General features: G+C 38.1%; 1 pseudogene across 1 annotated transcript; it reads right to left on the bottom strand.

Annotated features, from left to right (window-relative positions):
* Positions 1–9,621: 9,621 nt before the first annotated feature.
* Positions 9,622–10,540, bottom strand: LOC149836171 (calcium-binding protein KIC pseudogene; annotated as a pseudogene). Its single transcript, XR_016432684.1, has one exon. The product of XR_016432684.1 is annotated as a calcium-binding protein KIC pseudogene (transcript).
* Positions 10,541–13,089: the final 2,549 nt, after the last annotated feature.

Here is a 13,089-nt window from a genome sequence, read left to right as displayed (position 1 = left end):
CAGACTATACCCTGTAAAATAATATTTTTTATCATTTTTACATTGAAAATTTGTGGGTCTTAACTGAAACTCGGGTCGGGCTCGGGTCTGGTATAAAATTTCACAAACTATACTCGGGTCTTAATTGGGTCTTCTTATTTAATTGTCACAATACTCGGATCCTATAGAGTTTAATCCGAGTAAACCCGAACAGTTCGGTTAGACCTTTACTTAGGGCTGTCAATGGGTTAGTTTGGTAGGGATATCCCAACCCGAACCTGAATTCTCAGGTATGAACATGAAAAATGCCAACTTGAATAATATTTGGGTCAATCCGAACTCGACCCAAGTAATATGCAGAGCGTGTTTGGGTTACCGTTTTTATTGAATACTCGACCTGACCTGACTTTTTTGCCAGGTACCCTACCTGAGTATTTTATATGTTTTTTCAGTAAAAATAAAATTTTGAAATTACACTTGTCTAGGTTTGGGATTTTATTTTTGTAACCTAGCAAAACCTGAACCCGACCATTTTTTATATGGCTAGGTTTGGGTATACTTTGATGGGTTGGGTTCTCGACCTGTTGACTGTTAGGTGTAAGAAGGAAGAGAAAGAGAATTCAAAGGAGAAACATGGGTTGTTTAGAGGAAGTGGTCTTGATGAGGTGGAATAGTCCCATATTGCTTGTGCTTGAATTTGTTGAGAGGGTGGGATGACCACCACACACACACGCGCGCGCACGCGTCTGCCCGTCGTGCCGAGCGGATTCGGGTAATTGGCTCTTTAGGGCCATATCCAATCAAGACAAGTACCTTTTTACCCAAAGTTTCTTTGGATATTTAACGGGTCCTTCCACGCTTTGTAACCGTTCGGAGTGTACCGTTCTGATCGTCGTGGCTATTGTATCCTGGGGGAAGGACGTCAGACCCTGTTTTGCACTGTATGTGGGGGCGAATCTTCTCTAAGGGGAGTACTTTCGTACGCCTTAGCCTGTTACATAATCTAAACATGTTTCTGTTGTTTTCTTTATGTTATTTGCATCCGTTTGTTTGTGTGCTGTTGTCTGGATTTTGGTTATATGCGGAAACCGACATGCCTGCTCCCTGTTATTGTTTCGATCGTCTGTTGATCATGTTGTATACACTGTTGTATTTCCTGATTTATATCGTGTTTTATATCATGATGACGATTGTGAAACCGTGTGATCCGAAATATGATCCATCATTGACAACCCTACCTTTATTGGATCCTTAGTTGGATTTGGATCTGCAACAATTGTTAAACCTTTATCTACTAGAATAGACCTACTTCTTTAGAATTAAATAGATCAAATACTAACATCCAAACCTATTGACCCGCTACACTCCTTCTATTAGAGCAAAAAATTAAAACATTAAATTTAACTAGAATCTAAAAAACGCCAAAGTAAATTGAGGCATACTCTGGACCGCAATAAAGGTGTAGCTTGAATATGGGCTTGAGTGGGACCTGGTTGCCACGTACCGAGTCTCCTCCTTAAGATGGTCTTCGGTTAACCCACTACGATGAATATTGAATGAAAAAAAAAACAATATAATGATGAAAAGTTAAGGAAAACGAAACAAATTAAGTTGGGGATACCTCTAAGTGGCATGTAAGGCCAAAAACAGGGCCGAACCGAACCATGAGTCTAGCATCTACACACGAGCCCACTTTGATTTAGTTAATTAACCCGGCAATCACGCATAAATGGATAGTTTGGGGTTTACAAAGTCAAGAGTCTCTCTCGCTCTCTCCTTGGTTCAATAAAGAGAAGATTGCTTTCTGACTGCTTCTGAACACAAGAAATTAATGAACCTAAAAGCTGTACTCTGTTTGGCTAATAGTGACGAGGAACGATTCGGTGGGCTAAAAAGAAAGGAGGCTAACATCCGAAGCTTCTCTGAAGTTGTCAGATGCATGTCTAATGAGCTTGTCCTTTTTTTCTAACTGTTCCTGTAAGAACAGTAAGAACACACATTAATTAAGATTTGCTACAGTCGTTTGCATGTGCAAACGAACTTAACAAATAGGCACGGAATTCCTTTGTTTATATTTTTTTTTCTCACATCTAATACTATAGATGATGTGATCTACAGATTTTGTTTAATGTGAACCAGCTTTTGAATAGCCAGAATCCAACACAGGTTTTTCTGGTGATTCAAAGATCAACAGCTATGCTGACTCATTAAAAATATTTTTTTTTTGTCGAAAAAACATGATCCAAGAGTTGATTCTTACTAAATTGAGCATAACTAACACATCTAAATCTAAGAGGTGAGATTGTGTCAAAATAACTCTGTGAGATTCAAACTTGAGTGTAAGTACATTCGATTATAATAAATATAAACCTTAAATATATATTATATCCATGCTAAGATAGGGTTTTCAAGCTTTTTCCCGTTTTATTTTTAAATTCTAACCATGCAGATGTGATCTATGTACTCGATTTTATAGGGATAGGCTCTTGGAGCATTGGATTCTGACACATGTGTGGATTTTTATAAAGTTCAAAAAATCAAGTAAAAAAACTTTCTAAAATTTTGAGACTACAAATATCATTTCTTTTATCTAAAAACACATGATCCAGATTCTTAGTAAATCAACCATGCCCAGCACATTTATGGGGTCGGAACTGCAACAAAAATACAGAAAAATCCCTTTAGCATGTGTATATATATATATATATATATTACAAAGTTCCTTAATGAAGCAGGCGATCTCCTTATGGGGTCACCCACACCAAAGCTCTTATAGAGCCCATGAGTGAAAGTTACCAGCCCACCCAGTGGAAGTCAAACCTGGGACGAAGGTGTCTTCACCTTATCCCCAAGCCCACTACGAATCCAGAGACTTGTCTGAGTGTGAACACAAGCACACATATACATGCATCTACACACAAAGGGTTGCATAGACCAATAGTTTTTTTTTTTTTTGGATACCTCTCCCAATCATCGACCACATATTGGCTCGCCTCCTGTTGATAAAACCATTGAGGTCCACGTACCCATCAGGGAGCACATATTAGCTTGCCTATTTGCTATAAGTGGTTGCAAAATCCATACGGAATCTCATAGATGCAAGTTGTTATCTACTCGACCCAACACAGTAGATGCATTGTCCATGCTCGATTTATTATGGATCGAAACTTGGATTGTGTTTCTTTATCAAACTCGATTAAATTTTAGTGCATTTACAGCTATTGATTTTTGAATCATCGGAAAAACCTGCTTATATATGTTTCAATTTGGTAATCTGAAATGCACTGTACTTAACAATGTATTTTACATACATAAGGTTAGAATCCTAATTAAAAGAGGTTCTTTTTTCTTTTCGTAGACAAGGAAAAATCCCCTCATCCCTAACCAGTGATCACAGATTGGCAAAACCCTTGAGATCCTTGATGGGATGTCTGCCCCTCTTACTCACCCTGGTAACATCACGTTGACATGCACAGTTACTTTATAGAATGTCTTATATGTTCCTCATCTCAAATTCAATCACATCTCATTTAGTAAATTAATTTATGATTTAAAATATGATGTTGTGTTTAAAGAAAATCATTGTATTTTTCAGGACCCGCACTCGAAGATGATGATTGAAACAGATAGGCTGCAAGAAAATATTTACATCCTTAAGAATGGTGTTAATCATACCTTGAATGTTTCATTTTCTTCCATTTGACATCTTAGACTTAGACATTTATCAAATTCTTGATTTTAAATTCTTATTAATTCCAATAAAGTTAATAATTTTTTTTTCATGAACATTGTTCCATTTATCATAAGGCCAAATAAATCAGATTGTCGTTTCTCCATGGGACCATATCATCTTAAAAACCATTTGAGTTACTACATTGTGACATATGGGGTGCATATCAAACTCCTTCTATGTCAAGAGCTCATTTCTTCTTGACCATAGTAGATGACTATGGCAGATTCATATGGGTATATCTCATGAGGTATAAGTCTGAGACATTTAATATTATAAAAAATTTTATAGTGTTGATTAAAAATCAATTTCAAACCAATATTTTGAGCATTAGATCCAACAATGGAACCATTTTTTTTTAAAATGACACGCAACTCTATTTTAGAAAAAATAGAATCAACCATCATTATAGTTGCGTAGCAACTCCGCAACTAAACAAAGTTGTTGAATGCAACTATAGAGATTTATTGAATATGGCTCGAGCTCTACGATTTCAATCCAATTTACCAATCAAGTTTTGTGAGGAATGTATTATTACTGCAACATATCTTATAAATCGATTAACCTCAAAACCCTTGTTTGTTAAAACTCCCTATGAGATGTTATACAACCAAGCACCCAAATACGATCATTTATGAATATTTAAAAGCTTATGTTATGCTTTTAACATCAATCATACCCACAATTTTGACACACGTGCCAAACAATGCATCTTTGTAGGATATCTATATGGTTAAGTTGGTTATAAAGTTTACGATCTTGAATCTCAAAAGATATTTGTCAATCGAGATGTCAAATTTTATAAAAACATTTTTATTTTTCAAGATCATAAAGCTCCTTCTATCAATGTTGATAATGTTATACATGTACCTATATTTGAACCCCAAGACTTCTCACCATAACATCAAGACCATGAGCCTTTGCCTACCATCCCAAATGCCTCTAGTGATCTAGCATCATCGTCTACTCCAGACGACCCGTCCAATTATAGCACTCAAGAAATGCCTCAACTTTGAAGATTTGATCATTCTCGCCAACCACCTTCATACCTCAAGGATTTCAAGTGTTACCCCCTGTATTTCAATCGGATGAATCATGTGAAGTGGCTCCAAACACCCATCATGCTCTTAACCATTACCTTGCATATCAACACTTCTCTCCTTCCCATAGATTTTTCTTAGTTACCATCACTCAAAATTTTGTGCCAAAGACTTTTGTTCAAGCTATTAAACACCAACATTGGCGTGATGTCATAGCTGGAGAAATCTGAGCACTTGAGGTGAACAACACTTGGACAGTGATGACATTACCTGATGGTAAGCATCCTGTCAATTGCAAATGGGTCTATAAAGTTAAATTTCGGTCTAATGGTTCCATTGAACATTATAAAGCCTACTTAGTTGCCAAAGGGTATATTCAAATCGAAGGTCTTGATTACAATAAGACGTTTGCTCTAGTGACTAAGATGGTCATCGTTCGATGCCTTCTTGTCATTGCTTCTAAACCTTATTGGCATCTTTTTCAAATTTATGTCAACAACACATTTCTTCATGGTGATCTCGATGAATAGGTATACATATGATTTCCTCTCAAATTTTTTAGTCAGGGGGCACTCCAAGTCTGTCGCCTACATAAGTCGCTTTATGGTCTTAAACAATCCTTGTAAAACTGGTTTGCGAAGCTCTCCTCTTATTTAAGAAAAAATTGATTTGTTCAATCTAAGGCCGACCATTCTTTATTCTCACAAATAGAGAACGGTCACCACATGTTCATATTGGTGTACGTGGATGACATCATCATCGCAGAAGATCATCTTGATCAGATCAGCACCCTCAAACAGAATTTCAATAATAAATTTTGCCTTAAAGATCTTGGCACTCTCAAATATTTTTTGGACATTGAAATAACTGAATCCAAGCAAGGGATTTTCCTCTCTCAACGCAAGTATACATTGAATATATTAGAAGACATGCGATATCTGGGTTCGAGGCCATGTTCCTTTCCCATGGAACAAAATTCAAAGTTTGGGTCCATTTTGGATGATCAGAGTCTTTAACAATGACTGATATATCTCACCATCACATGCCCTGACATCTCCTATATAGTTCATGTTTTAAGCCAATTCTCAAGCCAACCACACTTTCCTCGTATGGATGCCGAACTTCGAATTTTGAGATATCTCAAAGGTACCTCAAGCCAAGGGATTCTAATAAATTCATCTAGTCTGTTAACTGTTCTCGACTATTTTGATTCAGATTGAGCTTCTTGCCCAATGACCCACAGATCTACTTCTAGATAATAAATGATGATTGGTCTGAGTTCAATATCTTGAAAATCAAAGAAACAATCCACTGTATCTCGATCATCTACAAAAGTCGAGTATCGTTCTATGGCATTAGCCACTTGTGAGCTCATTTGGGTCAAATATTTATTAACCAACTCTGGGTTCACTTATCCTTAACCAATGACTCTCTTTTGTGACAATCAAGCAACATTGCATATTGCTTGTAACGGCCCAAAATTTTAACCCAAATTTTGAATTAATTTTTTTTATAATATCGAAAACAACAAATACTATAAGGTTAATCATTCCAGAACATTACAGTGGAGAGCAAGCAAAAACATTTATTGCATTTCACTATTAATGAATAATAACATCAGAGTCTTAATGACATAAAAGTAAACTCAAACTATCCCAGAAACGATAAATCCAAAATCTTGATCAAAGCCCCATCCTACCGTCGCTCATAAACTCTATTCTTCACCTAAAAAATGGTAAGTTGATTGGAATTAGACTACAACTGTCTAAGTAGGTAATTATTGTGAATTTGACAAATATACTAAGTAACAAGTATACAAGGGATTTGAATTAATTTCAGCATGAAACTAAACATAAACACATGACTAAACTGCCACACCTCACAAGTTTTTAAGTTTTCAACTAGCACATATGGACACTAAAATGATCAAATCAACAATCATAGAAATAGAGAATTGATTTAATTCTAAGTTAGCTAATGACATGTTAAAGTGCAAAGGAGATATCATGAACTAATTTTTTACAACAACAATTTCTAAGATTCTAACAACTCATATGACTAATAGCAGGTTCAAATCAAACTCACATATATACCTAATTTAATTCATGCTAGTTTAAGTAACCACATGCCAAAGGTAACATGTTCAAGTGCAAACCGGTCTATTACTTATCCACCGATGTACACAAGGTGTTTTCATTTAATGTTTTTCTTGTATTATCCTGCGAGATGGGTGGTGGTGGTGAGATGGATGGTGGCGGTGGTGGCAGTGAGAAGTAGTGAGATGGGTGGTGAGGAGTGTAAAAATAGATTTTCTCTTAGTAGGAAACATTTCATAGAGGAATGTTTCCTATCAAAAAGTATACTTTTTAAAAAAACTCTTTCAGCAAAAAGGACTCTCATTGGGAAGGGTCAGAAAATCCCTACGGATTTTACATTTTGCATCACTTTTCCTACATCTTTTTCTCTTTGAAACATGCCCTTAGGACACAACTTTAAGTGATAAAAATTCAACAGGAAAAAGAATTTGCCTATAAGTTTTCATACGAGTACTTTTGTTTGTATAAGTTCTTCTCTATGTGTCTGACATGAGAAAATCGAGTTAGAATGCTTTGATTAGGGTGAGGACTGCCTTCAAAACTTAAAACTTTTTATATGAAAAATTTCTCCATCCATCTCAAAGATGGAGAAATTTTCTTTGTCAAAATCAAACCTAGATAGAATTTTTTTTTTTCAAAAAAATTCTATTGTTTGGAATGACTGGAAATGTTGGCACTTTTCTTTTTCCAACTTGCTTTTTTTCTAGCATTTTCTCATTTCCAAACGGGGACATAGCACTTCTTTTCGACCTTAGAAGAGGTATAAAAGGTTGTCACAGTTGATTAGAACTTGGAAGCCAACAAGAAATTTCATCCAACTGCCCTTCAACCAATTTGATTTCGTAGGAAGCAAGCGCTTTGACCCCATAAGTCAATGCTCATGTGAGTAACACCAGCCTTCTGTTGACTCTCTTTTGGGCCACACTGGCTCTTTTTGCTTCCTAATGTGGATTTACCCATATCAAAGAATTTGGGCGATGGCCTAGTGGGGTGGGGCCTTGGCTGTTAGACGGGGCAGTCAAGGTTCGATTCTCATGAGTGTCGACCCTTTGCACAAGCCAACACATAGTATAGGCCTTGAGGGCAGGGGTCCTAGTCTCGGTGTTTTTACGCTGTCGGCACGACAACCATAATTATGACTGAGCCAGTGCCACCAGGTCTTCATGCCCAGTACGGTTTCTTCAGGTTATAAATTCAAAAAAAAAAAAAAACAGCCATTATTTTTTTTTTCAGATAATGGGGGAAAACGACTTCACTCATCGATAGGGCTGGAAATGAGCCGAGCAGCTCGTAGTTTAGCTCGCCATGAACTCGTTCATGTAGCGGATGAGCCCATCCACGAGCAGCTCGTTAACCAAAAATTAAACGAGCCAAGCATGAACAAGAAGTGCTCGGCTCGTCTAAGCTCATAAGAATATATCATATAGAAATTAAGTGCAATATTTAGTATACATGGACTGTAAAGGAGAGGTTTAAGGTTCAATTCTCATTGTTGGCAATACTAATTTTGATATAGATTTTTTTACACGAGCCAGCTCATGGCTCGGCTTGGTTGACTTGAGATCAAGCTCGGCTCATCCAGTCATGAACATGAGCCAATCTCAAGCTGACTTAAATGGTAAATGAGCAGGCTAGGCTCAGCTCGTTTACCAGCCCTACTCACCGAGCTCATTGGTGTAAAAACCTTAGGTCTCCCTTGCCTGCCAAGGAATACACCCGCCTTTGGCTTTTCAGCAAGGGACATCCTTTCTAACTCATCACTTGCCTGGGTCACCCCTACCAGATGAGCGGAGACCTTGTGGGCATAGCCATTATTTTGTTGCAATTAAACAACACCCACGCCTTTTCAAGGTAAAGCTTTACGCTGTCAGGACAGTGATCGTAAGTATGGCAGGTAGAGCCAGTGTTGCTAGGTCTCTGATCCTGGGGGCGGTTTCTCCGTGTAAATATCAAAAAACTATCAAAAGAAAATGCCTTCCTGTTAGACCAGGCTACGGCATCGTTTTGATCAAGCGCATTTATCTTTGCTCAGACTGAGCCCGACTTCATGTCCAGCCCTCTAACTGGATCGGTCTATATTTGTCTGGTGTCTGGTCCAGTGCTTCAGATTGATGCTATTTGATTCATTTGTTTCAGTAGGGCACATCAGGTCCGGCCGCCTGGTGGGTCAACGTTACCTAGTCCATCTTGGGCTGGGCTTGGGGCTAAGATTTTTAGAGCCAGATTAGATGAGACCTAGGCTCAAACCCGACCCATTTTTTTATCAAGTCCTGTCAGGCTGTCCCAATAGGATCAGACCAGTTTTAGCTCCAAACCAATTTGACTACAATGTGGGTCTGCTTGCTCTGAATCTAAACCAACTTCAAAGGGATCACAACCCCATAGTCCAGCTGATTCGAAAACAAAAATTGGGGTTTGGTTCGGAATATGGATGTGGATCCACTGAAAGCCTTTTCTTTATTTTGGTGACAGTGCTTAAAGTGACCCACCTAGCCAGGTGTCCAGAGCCTTTCTTTCTCGCGAGCAGGTTGTATGTTCCCCCCGCGAACACGGGGCCGCATGTTCGGGGGGTCCGAATGAGTGCCACGTTGGCACTCATTCGGGAGTTATGTACGGAGGAATATCTTGGGATCCGCAATATTCCTTCGTACACACCCAAACTGACGAATGAGTGCCAACGTGGCACTCATTCGGACCCGAACACGCGGCCCCGTGTTCCAGGGGGAACATATACCACCCTCTCTTCTTTCTCTCTCATGGAAAGAAAAAAAATGAGATTGAAAACAGGAACCACAAATTTTTATTTTTTTTGGATTTATAACCCAAAGAAACTGCACCCGGCACTAAGACCTGGTCGCGCTTGCTCAGTCTGCCATACTTACAGTCGTTGTGCCGGCAGGAGTAAAACTTTGAGGCTAGGATCCCTGCCCCCGAGGCCTATGCTACACGTGGGCTTGAGCAGAAGGGCGACACCCATGGGAATCGAATCTGCCCCTAAGGTCCCACCCCACTACCCTTAGTTTCAACAAAATGGAAAGTGAGGTACAGTCTACAAGCAACAACCTTCAAGATACATTTCATTAATTCTGGTAACCAGCAACATGTATAACAAAGAAAAGATCAACAGAAGAGAGGGAGGACTCTTTCCATCATCACTTCATGAGATTTGGTAGCTCGTCTGCCAGAGCCTGCTCGAGCCAGGCCTCAGCATCACTCATGAGATCCGGGCTGAGCCGGACCATGAGGACGCAGAATTCGTGCTCGTCAAGCGCCCCGTCACCATCCAGGTCGCCCTCCCTGACCATGTCCTCCAGGTCAGCATGTCCGAGCCCGTCCAGCCCCAGCGCTGCCGCGTTCCTCTTGAGACTCTCCACCGTGATCACGCCCCTTGTCGGGTCCGCAAGCAGCCTGAACCCGTTCACGAGCTCGCTGATGAAGGTCTCTCCCTCGAGTTTCTCCGCCATAACCGGCAGAAGGTCCTCGTACTCCTCCTCCTCTTTCTCCTCCTTCTGTGCCCTTCCATAGGTATCCCTGGTCTCCTTGCTCATGACTGAAAAGTACTCAGGCCCGATCACTGGATCTGCTCTCCCAATTCTGTGGTGGGTAGGAGACCAACGTGGGGGAGTGTCAAATATACATTGGCAGGGTAGGGAGGGAGGCCTCAGCTTAACCCATCCAAGCCAGTTGTGCCCTACTCACCTCCAGTTTGGATCTGGCTGTTGCGTAAACACCTACCTTGCGTCATGAATTTACGATGGTATCATCCAATGTTGTCAGTATCGGAATAGGACCTGTATCGGCGGCAAACCATTCAGGCGAATCGGTCAATACTGATTCTCTACTGAATCATTTTCAATTGGCTAAAAAATATTACGTGTCAATTAGAACGTAACACTTACTGTAAAAGATTAAAATAATATTAAAATTTTTATTTTGAGCTATCTTTTTCATTTATTAAAAAATAACCGATTCATGTCAGTATCTTATCGATTTTTTAGGATGCGATATACGTATCGGCCCATTCAGGCGGATAAGCACCCATACTGACAACACTTGTATCATCCATTCAATTGATGGTTTGGAGATTTTTCATCCATCTTTTGATGAAATGACCAAAATGGGGCTTATGAGTACATGATGGCAACCTATGCCACAAAACCTTATTCAATTTAGTGAAATTTTAATTTTTTTTGTTTTTCCAACACATTTGAGGACAACATTGGTATATATAAAACATATAAAATGCAAGAAACATATATATAAACATATGAATAAAAAACAAGAAACCAGAAAAACTATTTTTAACATGTCAATATTGTGATAAGGTGACTTTGGAAAAAATATCATAATTTTTGGGTAATTATCATCTTTAGGCAGGTGGTCAGAGTTTAGTTCCAATGAGCTCATTAGCTTGAGCCCCTCGCATTAACGAGGGAAAAGGATAAGCCCTTGCTCAGCCGAAGCTTTGGCGACTGTTTCGAGGGCAAGGGGTACACCACAGGTTTACGCCATCGGGACAACGATCGTTAAGTAGGACAGACTTTATCTAGCGCGACCAGGTCTTTGATTATGTGGGTGGTTTTTTCAGTCCATAAAAAAAACAAAAACAAAAAAGGTCATGAAAGTTTTTCAAATTATTGATCATATTTGTGACTATGATAGGAAATGATGTTTTATTGATTTCCCACCAAATTCTTTTATATGTGGATGGGAGTGTTTGTAATAAAATGGCCATCATTCTTTTCTTTATCACAATACTCGAAACTAGGCATGGTATTTTATGCTAAATAGAACAATCTTTGTGCCGAATTTTATATTCAAGACAGGGTCAATGGATCACCATTATGGATCCATTGGTTCCATGCGTGAATGGTAGCATTGAAGCGGAGTTGACCTGATTACTGATAAAAATGCAAATGGTTAATGCTAGAACAGTATGGTTTTCATTAATTATCAAGATCAAATCGAATCGGCTGATTCAAATTGAACCACCCATGTTCGATTTGAACCAGGGCCTGATTCAGCGTGAATTGGCCAAGTATGGGACCGAATCAACTCGATACAGCCTGAATTATATATATATATATATATATATATATATATATATATATATATATATATATATATATATATATATATATATATAAGAAAATTGGAATATGTAAACTAGCAAAATATGTAAACTGGTATGAACCAAGATTTTTATAGGTTTTTTTCGCAAATCTAACCCTGTAGATGCATTCGGTGTGATCCATTTGCTTGGAATCGACTATTGGATCATCGTAATCAGATAAAAAAATGTGATTTTTTATGCTTACATATTTACGAAAATTCTAAGCCATTGATTTTCAACCCTTAAAAGATCTTTCTTGTACATCGCAATTAGATGATCTAAGAGCCTGTTTCTATAAAACCATGCATCTTGATTGATTCATATAGTGAAAATTTTGATAAAAAAATTTATGAAAATCTAGTAACATACCAGTTTACATATTTTAGTTACCATATATATATATATGAGAACTGAATATATTAGGCCCTCTTTTCTTGTTATGCCTCCTTAGGACCCATAGTTTGAAGTGTTTTATGATATATATGAACCTTTAGATGTAATTAGCATGCTCTATTTAGTTGGAATCTATTCTTGGATCATGTTTTTTTGACAAAAAATATATTTTTATGAGCCAAGAAAACTGATGCCTTCGTAGCTATTGATTTTGGATCACCAAAAAAACTTGTATACAAGTCAGATTTCATTGATCCAAAAGCTGGTTTCAACAAAAAAAACCTATAGATCACATCTACGGTGTTAGATGTGAGAAAAAAATACCGAAAACTGTAATTTTTGAAAGGGCTTGTTCGTTGATTTTGTGCAAAATAAATGAATTAGCCGCAGTTGGTAAAACAGGATTTAGCGGTCAAGGACCGCTACTAAAGCCTATTTTTTGCATAAACGCGTGCCTGCTGCTGATCCTGCGTGTGCGGGTGTGCATCCGACCCAACAGTGGACGATTTGTCTGTCCACTGTTATGAGTTATTCTCTCTCTCTCTCTCTCTCTCTCTCTCTCTATATATATATATATATATATATATATATATATATATATATATATATATATATATATATATATATATATATATCAAATCATTTTTTTCTAAATTTTAGAGTTTAAAAAGAATCATTTGTTTAAATAGACCCATTCTCATAGCAGTTTGCGACCGATTCAAATTCTTTTTTTTTTTT

This window comes from Nuphar pumila, chromosome 6 (genome assembly GCF_984573655.1).
Source record: "Nuphar pumila chromosome 6, dmNupPumi1.hap1.1, whole genome shotgun sequence".
NCBI lineage: Eukaryota > Viridiplantae > Streptophyta > Magnoliopsida > Nymphaeales > Nymphaeaceae > Nuphar > Nuphar pumila.
This window is presented reverse-complemented; position numbering and strand designations above follow the sequence as displayed.